Consider the following 12,674-nt stretch of genomic DNA (forward strand, 5'->3'; position numbering starts at 1 on the left):
AATTAAGATTTCTAGGTCAAAGAGATGTGGGTGTGTACAAGGGAGGATTCTGAGTATGGCTAGCACACAGTGAGTTCATGTGAGGTGGAATTGAAGAACAGGGCTGGAAAAGGCCAACGCAGGTAGCATGTTTAGAACCATCTGGACCTAACGACTGTAGAAGTAAGGTCTAACAGTAAGAAACAGAACCACTTTTCAAATTTTATTTAAAATCATCTCAACATTTATAAACAAACCATAAATTTCCTAGGAAGTGTATTTAGTTTGCTTGTAAATCACAGAATGTTTATTTACATTCTGGGATTTGTATTAGGCGGGATTCCACCAGAGAAGCAGAATACACACACACACACACACACACACACACACAATTACAACTTATATATATATGTGTATATAGAGACAATTATAATTGTATGCAATTATATACAAATGTGCTTTTGTGGACAAAAATTGTGTGTGTGTGTATATATATACACACACATATATATACATGTGATTATCATAGAGTATATAATTTGTTATAGGGATTTGACCTTACTCAATTGTAGGGGCTGATCAAGCAGCTTCTGTGAAGCTGTTATCTTGTGCCTAATGTTGAAGTTTTAAGTTAGTTGTAGTCTGGCCATTTGCCTTCTGTGAACTGCATGAACCAGAGAAAATCACCAACATGTATAAGCTCCAGCATGACTGCTGGCTCACATGTGCCATCCAAATCTCCCATATATCAAGAGTTCTCCAGCAGCCCACCTTAACTAGAAGCATACATGGAAGAGAAGTTGGATTCAACCTAGTCATGTTGACCCATTACAAAAGCCATCATAGCCCTTTATTTTAAAGAAGTTTATTGTAGAAGAGAAAATCCTCCCAAATAAAAATTAAACAAAAACCAAAATCTTAAAATAGAAAAAATACTCTAAATTATAAGAAAGAACAAAGGTTCTAAGGTTCTAAACCTTAGAAGTAATAAGGTATAATATTAAACTACATTTAAAACATCATAAATTTAAAGGATGTGTTTTCTACGTTTCCTGTTAATAGGGCTACCTTCAGGACTGTGTGCTTAGAGTCTGTTGCTCTACAATCACTATCTTGAAATTCTTAGTAATTATATCTTTGAATTTGTGTTTTATAAGTGAATGTGAAAAGGAGTGTGTACAGAGGCCTGGATCTTACCAGCATGGATTCTTTGTCACCTTCCGCCCCAGGTGCGGGCTGGGGGCCAGATATGGGGAGGGATGGAATCACAGTGTAAGATACTTGGTGTAGGGTGTGCAGTCAGCCTGCAGGTGTCCCCATGACCGAGGGTGTGTGACATTAAATAAATATATAAATATATATTCTATGATTTATATATGCATATTTTATTAATCTATTTATTTAAAGATAAATAAGAGACATCATAATAGGTTGAGAGAGAAACTGTGGAAAAATGAAAGAGCTTTTTCCCTGATTTTTGAACAAAAGGCCCTGATTTTCATTTTAAAATGAAAACCTTGCAAATTATTTAGACAACCCTGCCTGTTCAAATGCTCTTATTATATGAATACTTTTATGTTGAAGAAACTATTAACTAACATTTGAACTACAATTTTGAAATTTTTCATATGTGATCTTGTACATCATACACACTCAGTCTTGGTTCAAACACCTATAATTTGATTTAAAAATATGTACATGGAATTCATTTGTCTAAACTTTTCTGTATTACTAGATGATACATTTTAAGTGGTATATCTTATTTTTCACTATTTTTTTTTCTTCTGGGTATTGTATATATATTTGTATTCCCAATTCTTCTATGTTTCTTAAAAATGGTAAATAGAAGTATGTGTCCATAACACACATGTGCACACACACACACAAACACTCTCTCTCTTTTTCTTTTGTGGTTAGGAGATTTCTAATTAGACACTTTCCTATGTGCCTACAAGAAAAGGTGTTCTAAAATCTTAGAGGAAGTTCAGATAATCATCTAGAGACCTCTCTTAGTGGCAAGGTTGTCCCTCTGTTGTTTGTCTCCATAACTAAGAGTGACCAAATTGCTTCATTTACCTTAATATGTTCTTGACTCTGCATTTGCAATTTACTGACTCCTCAAATTTTAGTTAGAGTTGTCTGAGTTCTGTCCTTTAGACTTTGAAAGCCTAGACTGAAAATCTTGAAATACTTCTTAAATAAAAGACTGTTAGACCATTATTTTCATCACTTCATATAGGATTGGATAAGCATCAAGGAACATGGTTTATGGAACAATCTTCCACTCTGTGGGAGATGGGAGACGATGCCTGAGATGACCTGCTACTCTGGTCATCCTAGCAACTTAACTTCACTGCGATAAGGACTTGATTTGGATTTAGTACCAGGGCACTCGCCAGGAAAATGAAAAGTTGGCACCTGTGATATGATTAAGACCTTTCATTATCTTCATGTGGAAGCAGAAACATCCTGTATGTTATGAAAAAAATGATTTTCGAATACCCTTTGTTCCAAGACTTGACTGATTTAATATTTGAGAGGTCAAGATATAAGACACTATTCAAAACATGGGGAGGATAAAGACAGACCTCCTGTCATTTAGGAGTTTACAACCTAGTGAAACAAGATTTATGATACAAGGTGCTCTCTGTACAGATTTTTAAAAAAATCCATTCTATTAGAAGATGAAGGACATGAAATAGAAAAATGAATTATTGAAATATTCTGCTTGAGGGCCTCCTGCTCCCCCACCTCCCCTGGCATTGGGAAAGAAGAAGAAACCCCCCTGATTCTCTTCCTACTTACTCCCCTGGTGGTAGTAGCTGTGGGTAGCCATCGCCTCTGACGGTTTTAGGGTTACTTTCATACAATGTAGAAAAATGTCAACAGAGGACTTCAAAGAGACATAGAGGGCACACAACCAGTGATCAGTGTTTTAAAAATCAAATAAACTGTGTTTATGTTTTAAAGAAAGTATTATGTTTAAAAATATTACTATTGATATTATACTGATATTGTGCATGTCACTTAGTAAGAGTGTACCTTTCAGGCTTAGGAACTGGTCTCTTTTTGGAATAAAAAAGAGATATCTTCTTTATATATCTTTATATTTTTAACTCCTAGATAGATCATCAATAACTTAATTTTATTTTACTTTTTATCCCTCATGGTGCTTAGTATATTGCCTACACATAGCAGTCTCTTGGTCTGGTTATCTCTGTGGTTTGACAAAATATCCCAAACTCAGTAGCATAAAGCAATGACCATTTTATTATGCTCACGTATTCTGTGGTTAGGAATTTGGATAGATTGTAGTGGGGATGGCTTCTCCCTCCTGCATGTTGTCCAGGGACTCGACTGGGAGCACACCAACGGCTGACTGGAATGGCTGAGGGCCGAAGTCATCAGAGGCTACTGCACTCATGTCACTTGCATCTGAGATAGGATGACTCAAAGTATGGGCTTAGCTATGACTTCAGACCTGAGACCCCACTTGGTTTCTCCTTGTGTCTTTGGCTTCTCAAAGTATGGCAGCTATGAGGGGAAGAGACCTGAGAGTGAGTGTTCACATGACCAAGGTTGGAGCTTGGTTATTTGTCTTGTCTGACTTGCCTTCAGAAGGCATGCAGTGTCACTGCCACTGGATTCTATTGGTTACAACTGAATCACTAAAAACCACTCAGATCCAAAGAGAAGGGAATTAGACCCCTTCCCTTCATGGGGAAATATCAAGGTCACATTGCAAAAGAGCATGAGGAATGGCAGATATCGTTGTGATCACTTTTATGAAAAACAGTCTTTCATAATGTGCAATAAATAGTTGATGTAACTAATGTAATTGAAGCCTCAAGCAGGGGAGATGATAAGTTCCAGGCTTTCATGATGCCTTCATGTAGTAGCGATATATCAGTTTTTGGAATTTTGTTTTTTCTTATCTCTCTTTGGTTAGTGGTTGTGATGGTTAATTTTATGTGTCAACTTGTTTGAGTCATTGTACCCAGATATGTGGTCAAATATTATTTTGGATGTTTCTGTGAGGGTGTTTTTGGATGAAACCAGCATTTAAACTGGTGGACTTTGAGTAAAGCAGATTGTCCTTCATAATGTGGCAGGCCTCATCCAATCAGTTGAATAGAACAAAAGACTGACCTCCCCCAAGCAAGAGGAAAATTCTGCAGCAGGGGACGTTTATACTTTAACTGCAACATCAGCTCTTCCTGGATCTCTAGCCTGACAATCCACCCTGAGGATTTTGTACTTTCCAGACTCTATAATCACATAGGCCAATTCCTTAAAGAAAAAACAAAAAAAAAACCCCTATCTCCCTATCTATCTATCTATCATCTATCTATATTTCCTATGGTTTCTGTTTCTCTGGAGAACGCTGACTAATAAAGCGGTGTTCTCTGGGCTGGAGAAAATAGAATAGCACTTAGAATAGATTGGGCGGGATTTCCCTGGTGTTTCTGACTCAGGACTCTAAATTTTCCCATGATAATTATTCTTCTTGCTACTGCTTCCAAAATTGGAGTAGTGTTTGATCCAAATTAAAAATAAACTTTGCTGAGACACTTTCTGCTTCAAGAATCCAGAAATATGATCTTGTACCTCTACATAATACTGGTAATATTTCCTGTCTCGTTGACTTTAGAATAGGCCATGATTAAAAAGTAACCTTTAATATTGCTCTCCTCCAAAGAGCAAGTCAATCAAATATATGTGGGCAGCTCCCACACCCTTCAATCAGCAGATGACTATTACGTATTTGAGGGCTGACTTGTGTATCAGCTGATTAATCATGACACAGCATATAGAACAGAGCAAAGGATTTTCATTTCTGGCACTTAGGGTATAAACTCAGGTTACCAACCAATATTCTTATATGTCTTCTGGCTGCTTGTACAGCCTTTCTTTAATTTCCATGCTCCATGTTGTGTTTACTCTTCTTAGTCTCTGATCCCCATTGTACTTTTTGTTCACTTTGTCCTGTGAAGGTGTATCCTTTTAAAAATGTGTAGACGAGAGACCTTTGGCAACTGTCCCACCCATGCTACTGTCAGAAATCAGTAAGAAATCAAGGCTTTTTTCAGCTGAACTCGGTAAGGCCTGGGAATCCTGCTCCATGTGCTGTTCTGGGGAGCCACAACTGGTTGATGAGAGTTGGCATGGGAGGTGAAGTTTGTGTGCCAACTCTTCATTTGGGGTAATTTGCCTTCAACGCTCTGAATGACTATCTTTATTAGATTTCTGGAACAAATACATTAGATACTTAGTTTTGTTGATAGCGATATACTTGTTCTTCCAAGAATCAAAATATTTAAAATATTGCTTAAATCACGTCAGAGAAAAAAATTTACTGTATATAAGCAACAACAGTAGTATTACCTAGAGGCTTCTTTCAAAGCTCTGAAGATACCCATGAGGATTATGGACTTTGGTGCCCACTAAGTATTTTTTGGCTAATTGGCTTACACTATCTCTGAATTTATAGTAGTACCTTTTTTTCAGTTCTTAATTGAGAAGTATGTGTTGGCAGAAATATGGGCAAAAAAGATTTTCCAAATATACAAACATGCCATAACAACTCAAGGAAATTTTGGTATCCGCTATTCTTCTCTATTACTAGAGGTAACACTCGGAGGTGGGATGCAAACTGTCAAGTATTTAAGCTTGTGTATAGCAGTTCATACTTCGTAAATTCTTTATATTCTCTGTACTTCAATCTTTGAGATATTTAGAAAGGGTTGTGAAATTTTCTATATATTAAAACAAATTATAACCCCTTAAGCACAAAAACAAAAAGAAAAATTAAAGTCCTGTGGTAGATCCAGATTTGTCTAGGTAGTTTTGTAGGTTGTTATGTATCCATGTTAACAACAAAGGTTTTAGCAGGAGCAGTAGTGCATGAAGCTGAAACTTTTCCCACTATTCTTTGCTGTAATTCTCTTTATATTTCTTAGGAGTGGTACAAACAACTGCAGAAGTTTTCACACACAACCTTCCATCTGCCAACAGCTCAAGCTGGCAAGAATAGGCAGCTTTTCAGGGGTGTGAACAGAATTGATTTGTACACACCGCTGGATCTGTTCCAGTGTATTTTCTCAGCCAGGACCAAAAGTAGTGTTGCAAATGAGTGGTACGGTAAGCTTTTTTTTTATCTGATGTATACTAGGTTACACATACCGAGTGCTCTCAGAAGCACAGTTTAAGAGTGGGTATCACATTAATCAATTCATGGCAGGAGGGAAAAAATGACTGTTACATTACAAAGGATGGAGATCGAGTAATGGTTAGCAAGAACTTAGGAGAAATGTAGCTGCGCTTCATAGGTCCTGCTGAAGATGAAAAACAATAGCTGCAATTAAAGCCATACACTCCCAGAGTGGATTCAGAATTTAGGTAAATGAGGAAGAGAGCAGAGCGAGGCACAGAAGAGTGTGGCTGCAAATAAAACCTGCTCTCTTTTGCCAGCACCCAAATCTTACTCACGGCTTGAGAGGGATAAACAAAAGCCAAAAAGGAAAAAGTTCACATTACCTGTAAGAACACTCTAGTTTCTGCAGTGCTGTGATGTAACCAGGTAGCCTGCTTATCTATTTGACAAATAGGGAATACCTAGCAACACATTTTCTTGCTTAATTTTCCAAGTACAAGAGGTTAAATATTAAACTGAGCTAATATTTTTCAGGTCACTAAGCAATACTTTGAAGTCATTTCTTCGTACATGGAATGTCTTGTTTTTGATAGTTGAAAAGGATAACATGTCTCTTAGATATTTCTAGCTTCTCAAAGGGAATTTGTCCAGGCATGTGAGATAATTTTTACTGTAGGATAATTTTCCAATAATCATAAGTGCACATTGCATATTGTGACTCATTTGTTGGAAGAAACCTGAAAGCATGTTTAATTCTTTTGATAGGAAAACTGAAAGTTTCTACAAATTCTCATATTTGAATTTTATTCTTAGAAAAAAACCTATTTATCAACTTGCCAATATACTTCATTTCTGTTCTGTAAGCATAACAATTTTCCTGATGACTCTTTTCTTAAAAAATATCAATTACAATTGCTGAAAAAGAAAGTTTTGAACAGTGTCTCTATGGAATACTGTAGTGGATTTATAATAACATTTTTTAACATTTAACCTCATTGTTGGAATATATTTTAGATTTTATTTGCTGATGTTGAATCCAGTTAAACAATATACAGTCTCGTTGAGTGGTATAATTTTCTTTAAAAACATCACAACATCTGTGAACTGAAAAACAGGTTCTGGCTGACCTAGGGAAAGAGAACTGGGGGGCCTCTACTGGGGCATGGCAGCCATCTGGAAGCAGAATCAGGGGAGTCAAGACCAGGGCTGAGAACCAGTTATAGAGCTTTATTCAAAGTATGTGGAACAAATGAAATATCTGGACCCTAGAAACCTAGGCTACAGCCAAGAGGTTAGTAAGCCGATGGCAGATGAAGCAAGGAAGACAAGTGAAAGCTTGAAAAGCAAAGGTTAGAACCTCAGTACTCGATTTCTGTAGCTAATTAATGAGGTTGTCTACTCTCAAGGGCAAAGCCCAGGACATATGGGCTTCCCTGTCCCCATTCAAGGTCCTTCCTGCCTGGCTGCTGTTCCAAGCTTCTGGCCAGCCACTCTACCCCTCACTGCTCCGGCTGGGCCAATACCCCACCCTATTCCTCTCCTTGCCATCTCCTTCCCATGCTGGGACTGCTCTTCTTCCCAGTTCTTTTCTACTTCCTCTCTCTAACTTTTAAACACCTCTGTATCTGAAAGTTTCTGTAAATCTCACTTTCTCTATGGTCACCTTGGACAGACTTAGGTGTCTCTTCCTCAGTGTTCTGTAAATGCAGTATTGCTGTATGTATCATTTTACATGATAATTACTTGTTTATCAATCTGTCTTCCCTTTTAACCGGTGTTCCCTAAGAAAGCAAAGATTTTGTTTTATATAAACTCAAATCACTGGTGCCTGGCACATAGTACAGATTAATTTACAGATTGTCAAATGGAATCATGCAATGTTCCATTAACTTTCTTCCACTTTAGGAAACAAATTGCAGATTATTTACAGGATTTTGAAACTAAAAAGAAAAACAAGAAAATTCTTACGTTGATATAGTGTTCCTGATCTGCACTTAAAAAAATAAGAAAACCTTAAAAAAAAAGTTAAAAACTGCTAAACTTATACAACCAAAACAAAATAAAATGATAATAATCCTACCAGTTTAACATTTTTTTACATTACTGTCTAGAACTTGGCCGTATGTATCCATATTTTACATAGCTATATTTGTTGTTAAACTCTGTAATTTTCACTTAATATCATATCATAAATAGTTCTTCCAAGTATTGATGTTACATGTGTTTTTCTAACTTTGAGTAAATGGAAATGGTGAAAATCTCCCCCACTGTTCACCAATTCTGAAGGAGTTTTTTCTTCTTTCTGTTTTGTTTTGCCAAATCACCTTATATGAAGCAAAATTCATCTTTGGAGAATTCATTTCAATGATGGATGACTGCTACCTGTAAACGTAAATATTGTTTGAAATTCTCTGGCCAGAGATTGAGACATCAACTTTTGAGAGCATTGAGATGATGCTAAATTAGAACAAAGTGTTTTTGATTGGAGGGCTATAATCTGTAGGTTAAAAAGTTGAAATATCTTATGAATGTCTTGCCAAAACTAAAATCTTCGTGTATAGAGAAATGAATGTGCTTGCTCTCTATGTATTCAACTTCTTTATCTGACCTTGCTCCTTCAAAGATGCACTTGTTACAGGATGTCAGTCACTAATGAGGCCTAAAGTAATTGAGGCTGATTGAGCTGGCAAGATGCTGCCTAATTAGAATGATAAATGGAACTGGCTGATCAAGAATGGAGGAGTGAATGGCACAGAGGGCATTAAGCAAGGTCATTCTGTCAAGGAGGATCACTCATCCTACCCCCTCCCCCCAGCCACACAATGACCGTCCTTCATGCCATGTGAGCCCAACACTAAATGAAGTATGAAGATCAGTGCTTGTGGAACTTTCTGACTCTTCATTAGGCTAAGTGTGGGGAGGGTTTAGTGATTCCCTAGGTAAGTCATTCAATATAAATATGAAAACCAAATACTTTGAGCCGTATAATTCTCTATTAAGAGTGTGGATTTACAAGTGCATCTGTTTTCTAAACAGGTAAATCTAGGGTACCTCAGAATTTGCCCCATGATTTCTATCATGTTAAACTTTCCACACCACATGAGAAATACATCAAGCAACTTCACATGTTTGAAGGGCACAGATAACATTTAATCATTGTGTTTTAGAACCTGACTCATATGTAACTGATCTTTTTATTTCTTAAGTGTATGTATTAGAATCATTTGCATTTTATTATTTTAGCATTTTTTCCTTTTAAACAATATATTGACTTTATTCTTTAAACTGATGTGGATGAAAATGTGTAAATATAGATTCATAAATATTTCGATGACAGTGTAATTTCACTCAGCTTATTTAGTGATGCCTATTCACTTGCTATCATCTGGGAGTAAATGTTCGGAAAGAAAGCGGCTCCTATTCCTGTTAAGCCATATTTAAGCCATTTTTAATAGAAATTGCTCTAAAGTGTATAATACATCTGTCAGAGCACCCACCCCCAAATTTCCTGGGACACAGCCCTTGACGGCACATGACAGTCTTCTAGGATGGTTGATACTTGTTACTCTAGGCATTATTTTAAAGTTTGTGTGTCTGAGATGCAGGCTGTAACTTCTCAGAACCCCTAGCTGATGCTTAGTGTAAGAAAATACTTTGACCTGAGACCTTTAGTCAGACATTGGCAAAAAAATATCTGAAATAAAAGACGGATGTGGCCTACTCAAAAAAAAAAAAGTAGGTAAGCACCAGAATTTTGGGGAAAATAATTAATAGAAAGTAACATGAAATTGATGTAATATTAAAATAATTCAGTAAATGGCATTTGGTAATAGTAATTACCCCCTGCTACTAAACTCTCATTCGTTAGTATATCTGTCACTTCTTCCAATGATGAATTAGAAGGATGTTTATCTGATTCAGCTTTCCTAGAGGTTTTCTCTCTACCTTTCTACCTCTGTAGTCTTCCGTAAGGATTCAGTTACAGATACAACCTTGCAAGATTCATAGGTAAGTGCATCATCTCTATGGCATTCACAGCTGTTTGCTTGACTCTCTGAGTTACTCTGAAATTCACTGACTTTAGAAGGAAATGGTTAAGATATAACGTTTGTACTCAGTGAGGCCTGGCGTTCAATATTGTCCCCACCGTTTACTAGTTATGTGGTTTTGGACAAGTTTCCTGACCTCCATAAAATGGGCATAACGATGTTCACATCCCTGGCTTGTTTTAAAGATTAAAGGAGATAATCTATCTAAAAAGCTTAGCATCGTGGCTGTTACATAGAAAGTACTAAGTGGTAGATAGGAATACTGCTTACACACTTAGTGGTGGTAACTAGGAAATGAATAAAACTTTTCTGTCTGTGTTGCCATTCCGCCACCCTTCCACTGCTCCCATTCCCTAGCTTGACAAGGTATTGCCATCTTTCTGTCCTCTACAATATTCTTTTTTTCTGGCAAAGAGTCACTTCCAGTCTCTGTCCTGTTGGCCACTCTCCCTTCTCCATCAGTCTGCAGCCCCTACTACCTCTCTCCATCCAGCTGTCATATTGCCCCTCCTTACCCCATTGAATATCCTCTGTCATATTGCCAATTCTCTTCCCACTGACACGAGGCATGACTAAAACTGTCAGTCATCTCTTTCAGGCTCATTTATATCCACTTTATAAATGTATTAGACAGCCCCTGCTTTGTGAAACAGAATACATTGAATGGAACCTTTTCTTGATGACTCAGGGTCATGTCCATGAACACCAATGATTGTTCTGTCCTATACAGTTATAGGAACCATCGAAGTATATAGGTTGCTTGTCCCTATGCTAAATGGATTTCTTTTAAAATTTATTGTCAGGAAAAAATCCAGCCTCTCCAGACAAAGGTGGGTATGTCCTGTTGTCTGACAATGAAACATATCTACATTGGCCATGTTTTATGCAAACATAGTTTCTCTCTTTTACTTTGTACTTCAGTGGTTTTCTTTTTTGTTTGCTTGTTTTTGTTTTAATACTACTCTATTTATTTATTTTTGGCTGTGTTTCGGTCTTTGTTGCAGTGTGCGGGCTTCTCATTGTAGTGGCTTCTCTTGTTGCAGAGCACGGGCTCTAGGTTCCCGGGCTTCAGCAGTTGCAGCATGCGGGCTCAGTAGCTGCGGCACGCGGGCCCTAGAGCGCAGGCTCAGTAGTTGTGGCGCACGGGCTTAGTTGCTCTTCGGCATGTGGGATCTTCCCAGACCAGGGATCGAACCCATGTCCCCTGCATTGGCAGGTGGATTCTTAACCACTGCGCCAGCAGGGAGGCCCCTTGTATTCAGAATGTAACTTCTCCTGAATGTGAGGATCTCCAATCTTCCATTCAACTCCAAAATTACAATTCTAACACCTAATTGACTTTTTGTTCAATAGTTGTATTTTATATATGATTTTATTGTCACTTCCTTCAAATCTATTTTGGAATTAGGTGAGACAAATATTATATGTATATATTATAGAAATTGTATTAGTTTCTTAAGGCTGCCATAAAAACTACAGCAAACTGGATGGTTAAAACCAGAAATTTATTCTCTCAAAGCTATGGAAGCTAGAAATCTGAAATCAGGATGATAACAGAGCCATGAACTCCCTGAAGGCTTTAGAAAGATCCTTCCTTGTCTCTTCCTGGCTTCTGGTGATCGCTAGCCACCCTTAGCGTTCCTTTGCCTGGAGACACATTGCTCCAATTTTTGTATCCATCATCACTTAGTGTTCTCCCTGTGTGTCTCTGTTTTCTCCTCTTATAAAGGCACTAGTCATTCAATTAGGGCCTATTCCAATTGAATATGACCGCTTCTCAATTTAACTGCTTGCATCTCCCAGGATCCTACTTCCAAATAAAGTCAAATTTAAGGTTCTCGGTAGACATGAATTTTAGGGGGACACTATTCAACCCAGTACAAACACCAAATTTCTTTGATTTTCTGTTTGGTTATATTTTAGTCAATACCACCTGCTATTATCTCTTTGTGGTAATTCTTCCAGCTATACTCCCTTATATGTCCTAATTTCGAGCCTTTAGAAAAATATGTTAGGGCAAAACAAATTAAATTAGCTAAGTCAGTTCACCTGTTAACATTTTTAACCTGGTTAACATATTTTTTTAAAGGTGACGATAAGGTAAATAGCCCATGTCTGCATTGCAGTCCTTGCTGGTCAGGATAATGGCAGAAGCTTTCAGATGACAGCTGGAATCTACAAGCTGTGAAATATTGGTCTTTAATAGGAGGCAGTATCCAATAAGGAAGTGATAAAACCCAAAGGAAAGTAAGAGCAGCCTATAATCCCCATTGAATATATTTGTAGAACAACATGCTCAGAAATATTGTTTAGTATAAGTATTCACTATTAATCCCTCCTTCTGCATTTCCTATTGCTGTAAGGGAAACTACTGTCTGCTCATTTGCTCTGACCTCAGTGATACTCAGACTCTTCTCTGTCCTTCATTCTCTGCATATAGTCAGTCATCACATCTTGCCTAGTCTATCTAATAAATATTTTATTTCCTGCTT

This window comes from Aethalodelphis obliquidens, unplaced genomic scaffold (assembly GCF_003676395.1).
Source record: "Aethalodelphis obliquidens isolate GAN/ISIS:26980383/991018 unplaced genomic scaffold, ASM367639v1 scaffold3, whole genome shotgun sequence".
NCBI lineage: Eukaryota > Metazoa > Chordata > Mammalia > Artiodactyla > Delphinidae > Aethalodelphis > Aethalodelphis obliquidens.